The sequence below is a fragment of the Vicia villosa genome, unplaced genomic scaffold (assembly GCF_029867415.1).
Source record: "Vicia villosa cultivar HV-30 ecotype Madison, WI unplaced genomic scaffold, Vvil1.0 ctg.000089F_1_1, whole genome shotgun sequence".
Classification (NCBI taxonomy): Eukaryota; Viridiplantae; Streptophyta; class Magnoliopsida; order Fabales; family Fabaceae; genus Vicia; species Vicia villosa.
Window position 1 is genome coordinate 471,893 of NW_026705008.1, and position 6,418 is coordinate 478,310.

Consider the following 6,418-nt stretch of genomic DNA (forward strand, 5'->3'; position numbering starts at 1 on the left):
CCTGAGGATTTAATTCACTAATCACACGAGATTACAATGGTTTTCCACTTAGATAACTTCTAAGCCTTCTAGAGTATTCTGATCACAACCTGATCACTTTAGGAACACAATGCTTAGATACCCTCTAAGACTTTCTAGAGAATCCGATCACAACTTGATCTCCTCTAGTTCTTACAAATGAATGTAAACAATTCTTATAAAAGTATTACAATGCTTCTTAAAAGCTATAATCACAATTGTGATATTTCTCTTAAAGTTTAAGCTTAATCTCACTAAGGTATTACAACAGTAATGAAGTGAGGTTGAAGATGAAGTTTGAGAGCTTTTGAATTCGACAGCGTTTCTGTATGCTTGCGCAAAGTGTTGTATTCAGCTTCTCATCATAACTTTTATTTATAGGTGTTTAAGAAGATGACCGTTGGGAGCATTTAATGCGTTGCGTGATCCGTACAGCATTGCATTTAATGTTTCACTCTTTTGTCAACTACCTCGAGCCTTGATTTTCCTACTTTAACTGACGTTGCCTTTAATAGCTTCTAACGTTCCTTTTGTCAGTCAGCGTAGCCTACCATCTTGTACTTGCTTCTGATCTGATCTTTGTTGATACAACGTTTGAATATATCAGAGTCAAACAGCTTGGTGCGAGCATCTTCTTGTCTTCTGACCATGAAGAGCTTCTAGCGTGATACCATGAGAACTTCAGTGCTTCTGCTTCTAATCTCAAGTTCTTCTGATGCTTCAATAGACCATGTTCTGATTCTGCTTGACCATCTTCTGATATCTTGCGAGAGCATGTTCTGATGTTGCATACTTGAACCTTCTGAGTCAGTGCTTCTTGCGCTGATTTTGTGCATACTCTTTATATATTTCCTGAAATGGAAATTGCATAGAATTAGAGTACCACACTGTCTCAAGCAAAATTCATATACATTGTTATCATCAAAACTAAGAATATTGATTCAGAACAAATCTTGTTCTAACAATGTAGTTTAGTTAACAACGAACTAGGATAAGAATCATTGTGCAAATTGTTTTTATCTTAAGAGTTTTAAAGCTACACTTATTCAAACCCCCCATTTGGAGTGATTTACCTCACCTGAGGATTTAATTCACCAATCACACGAGATTACAATGGTTTTCCACTTAGATAACTTCTAAGTCTTCTAGAGTATTCTGATCACAACCTGATCACTCTAGGAACACAATGCTTAGATACCCTCTAAGACTTTCTAGAGAATCCGATCACAATTTGATCTCCTCTAGTTCTTACAAATGAATGTAAACAATTCTTACAAGAGTATTACAATGCTTCTTAAAAGCTATAATCACAACTGTGATATTTCTCTTAAAGTTTAAGCTTAATCTCACTAAGGTATTACAACAGTAATGAAGTGAGGTTGAAGATGAAGTTTGAGAGCTTTTGAATTTGACAGCGTTTCTGTATGTTTGCGCAAAGTGTTGTATTCAGCTTCTCATCATAACTTTTATATATAGGTGTTTAAGAAGATGACTGTTGGGAGCATTTAATCCGTTGCGTGATCCGTACATCATTGCATATAATGTTTCATTTTTTTGTCAACTACCTCGAGCCTTGATTTTCCTGCTTTAACTGACGTTGCCTTTAATAGCTTCTAACGTTCCTTTTGTCAGTCAGCGTAGCCTACCATCTTGTACTTGCTTCTGATCTGATCTTTGTTGATACAACGTTTGAATATATCAGAGTCAAACAGCTTGGTGCGAAGCATCTTCTTGTCTTCTGACCATGAATAGCTTCTAGCGTGATACCATGAGAACTTCAGTGTTTCTGCTTCTGATCTCAAGTTCTTCTGATGCTTCAATAGAGCATGTTCTTATTCTGCTTGACCATCTTCTGATGTCTTGCGAGAGCATGTTCTGATGTTGCATACTTGAACCTTCTAAGTCAGTGCTTCTTGCGCTGATTTTGTGCATACTCTTTATATATTTCCTGAAATGGAAATTGCGTAGAATTAGAGTACCACACTGTCTCAAGCAAAATTCATATACATTGTTATCATCAAAACTAAGAATATTGATTCAGAACAAATCTTGTTCTAACAATGTAGTTTAGTTAACAACGAACCAGTATAAAAATCATTGTGCAAATTGTTTTTATCTTAAGAGTTTTAAAGCTACACTTATTCAAACCCCCCCTTTGGAGTGATTTACCTCACCTGAGGATTTAATTCACTAATCACACGAGATTACAATGGTTTTCCACTTAGATAACTTCTAAGCCTTCTAGAGTATTCTGATCACAACCTGATCACTTTAGGAACACAATGCTTAGATACCCTCTAAGACTTTCTAGAGAATCCGATCAAAACTTGATCTCCTCTAGTTCTTACAAATGAATGTAAACAATTCTTATAAAAGTATTACAATGCTTCTTAAAAGCTATAATCACAATTGTGATATTTCTCTTAAAGTTTAAGCTTAATCTCACTAAGGTATTACAACAGTAATGAAGTGAGGTTGAAGATGAAGTTTGAGAGCTTTTGAATTCGACAGCGTTTCTGTATGCTTGCGCAAAGTGTTGTATTCAGCTTCTCATCATAACTTTTATTTATAGGTGTTTAAGAAGATGACCGTTGGGAGCATTTAACGCGTTGCGTGATCCGTACAGCATTGCATTTAATGTTTCACTCTTTTGTCAACTACCTCGAGCCTTGATTTTCCTACTTTAACTGACGTTGCCTTTAATAGCTTCTAACGTTCCTTTTGTCAGTCAGCGTAGCCTACCATCTTGTACTTGCTTCTGATCTGATCTTTGTTGATACAACGTTTGAATATATCAGAGTCAAACAGCTTGGTGCGAGCATCTTCTTGTCTTCTGACCATGAAGAGCTTCTAGCGTGATACCATGAGAACTTCAGTGCTTCTGCTTCTAATCTCAAGTTCTTCTGATGCTTCAATAGACCATGTTCTGATTCTGCTTGACCATCTTCTGATATCTTGCGAGAGCATGTTCTGATGTTGCATACTTGAACCTTCTGAGTCAGTGCTTCTTGCGCTGATTTTGTGCATACTCTTTATATATTTCCTGAAATGGAAATTGCATAGAATTAGAGTACCACACTGTCTCAAGCAAAATTCATATACATTGTTATCATCAAAACTAAGAATATTGATTCAGAACAAATCTTGTTCTAACAATGTAGTTTAGTTAACAACGAACTAGGATAAGAATCATTGTGCAAATTGTTTTTATCTTAAGAGTTTTAAAGCTACACTTATTCAAACCCCCCATTTGGAGTGATTTACCTCACCTGAGGATTTAATTCACTAATCACACGAGATTACAATGGTTTTCCACTTAGATAACTTCTAAGTCTTCTAGAGTATTCTGATCACAACCTGATCACTCTAGGAACACAATGCTTAGATACCCTCTAAGACTTTCTAGAGAATCCGATCACAATTTGATCTCCTCTAGTTCTTACAAATGAATGTAAACAATTCTTACAAGAGTATTACAATGCTTCTTAAAAGCTATAATCACAACTGTGATATTTCTCTTAAAGTTTAAGCTTAATCTCACTAAGGTATTACAACAGTAATGAAGTGAGGTTGAAGATGAAGTTTGAGAGCTTTTGAATTTGACAGCGTTTCTGTATGTTTGCGCTAAGTGTTGTATTCAGCTTCTCATCATAACTTTTATATATAGGGATTTAAGAAGATGACTGTTGGGAGCATTTAATCCGTTGCGTGATCCGTACATCATTGCATTTAATGTTTCACTCTTTTGTCAACTACCTCGAGCCTTGATTTTCCTGCTTTAACCGACGTTGCCTTTAATAGCTTCTAACGTTCCTTTTGTCAGTCAGCGTAGCCTACCATCTTGTACTTGCTTCTGATCTGATCTTTGTTGATACAACGTTTGAATATATCAGAGTCAAACAGCTTGGTGCGAAGCATCTTCTTGTCTTCTGACCATGAATAGCTTCTAGCGTGATACCATGAGAACTTCAGTGTTTCTGCTTCTGATCTCAAGTTCTTCTGATGCTTCAATAGAGCATGTTCTTATTCTGCTTGACCATCTTCTGATGTCTTGCGAGAGCATGTTCTGATGTTGCATACTTGAACCTTCTAAGTCAGTGCTTCTTGCGCTGATTTTGTGCATACTCTTTATATATTTCCTGAAATGGAAATTGCATAGAATTAGAGTACCACATTGTCTCAAGCAAAATTCATATACATTGTTATCATCAAAACTAAGAATATTGATTCAGAACAAATCTTGTTCTAACAATGTAGTTTAGTTAACAATGAACCAGGATAAAAATCATTGTGCAAATTGTTTTTATCTTAAGAGTTTTAAAGCTACACTTATTCAAACCCCCCCTTTGGAGTGATTTACCTCACCTGAGGATTTAATTCAATAATCACACGAGATTACAATGGTTTTCCACTTAGATAACTTCTAAGTCTTCTAGAGTATTCTGATCACAACCTGATCACTCTAGGAACACAATGCTTAGATACCCTCTAAGACTTTCTAGAGAATCCGATCACAACTTGATCTGCTCTAGTTCTTACAAATGAATGTAAACAATTCTTACAAGAGTATTACAATGCTTCTTAAAAGCTATAATCACAATTGTGATATTTCTCTTAAAGTTTAAGCTTAATCTCACTAAGCTTTTACAACAGTAATGAAGTGTGGTTGAAGATGAAGTTTGAGAGCTTTTGAATTTGACAGTGTTTCTGTATGTTTGCGCAAAGTGTTGTATTCAGTTTCTCATCATAACTTTTATTTATAGGTGTTTAAGAAGATGACCGTTGGGAGCATTTAATTCGTTGTGTGATCCGTACAGCATTGCATTTAATGTTTCACTCTTTTGTCAACTACCTCGAGCCTTGATTTTCCTACTTTAACTGACGTTGCCTTTAATAGCTTCTAACGTTCCTTTTGTCAGTCAGCGTAGCCTACCATCTTGTACTTGCTTCTGATCTGATCTTTGTTGATACAACGTTTGAATATATCAGAGTCAAACAGCTTGGTGCGGAGCATCTTCTTGTCTTCTGACCATGCAGAGCTTCTAGCGTGATACCATGAGAACTTCAGTGTTTCTGCTTCTGATCTCAAGTTCTTCTGATGCTTCAATAGACCATGTTCTGATTCTGCTTGACCATCTTCTGATGTCTTGCGAGAGCATGTTCTGATGTTGCATACTTGAACCTTCTGAGTCAGTGCTTCTTGCGCTGATTTTGTGCATACTCTTTATATATTTCCTGAAATGGAAATTGCATAGAATTAGAGTACCACATTGTGTCAAGCAAAATTCATATACATTGTTATCATCAAAACTAAGAATATTGATTCAGAACAAATGTTGTTCTAACAATGTAGTTTAGTTAACAACGAACCAGGATAAAAATCATTGTGCAAATTGTTTTTATCTTAAGAGTTTTAAAGCTACACTTATTCAAACCCCCCCCCCTTTGGAGTGATTTACCTCACCTGAGGATTTAATTCAATAATCACACGAGATTACAATGGTTTTCCACTTAGATAACTTCTAAGTCTTCTAGAGTATTCTGATCACAACCTGATCACTCTAGGAACACAATGCTTAGATACCCTCTAAGACTTTCTAGAGAATCCGATCACAACTTGATCTCCTCTAGTTCTTACAAATGACTGTAAACAATTCTTACAAGAGTATTACAATGCTTCTTAAAAGCTATAATCACAATTGTGATATTTCTCTTAAAGTTTAAGCTTAATCTCACTAAGGTATTACAACAGTAATGAAGTGAGGTTGAAGATGAAGTTTGAGAGCTTTTGAATTTGACAGCGTTTCTGTATGTTTGCGCAAAGTGTTGTATTCAGCTTCTCATCATAACTTTTATTTATAGGTGTTTAAGAAGATGACCGTTGGGAGCATTTAATGCGTTGCGTGATCCGTACAGCATTGCATTTAATGTTTCACTCTTTTGTCAACTACCTCGAGCCTTGATTTTCCTACTTTAACTAACGTTGCCTTTAATAGCTTCTAACATTCCTTTTGTCAGTCAGCGTAGCCTACCATCTTGTACTTTCTTCTGATCTGATCTTTGTTGATACAACGTTTGAATATATCAGAGTCAAACAGCTTGGTGCAGAGCATCTTCTTGTCTTCTGACCATGAAGAGCTTCTAGCGTGATACCATGAGAACTTCAGTGCTTCTGCTTCTGATCTCAAGTTCTTCTGATGCTTCAATAGACTGTGTTCTGATTCTGCTTGACCATCTTCTGATGTCTTGCGAGAGCATGTTCTGATGTTGCATACTTGAACCTTCTGAGTCAGTGCTTCTTGCGCTGATTTTGTGCATACTCTTTATATATTTCCTGAAATGGAAATTGCATAGAATTAGAGTACCACATTGTCTCAAGCAAAAATCATATACATTGTTA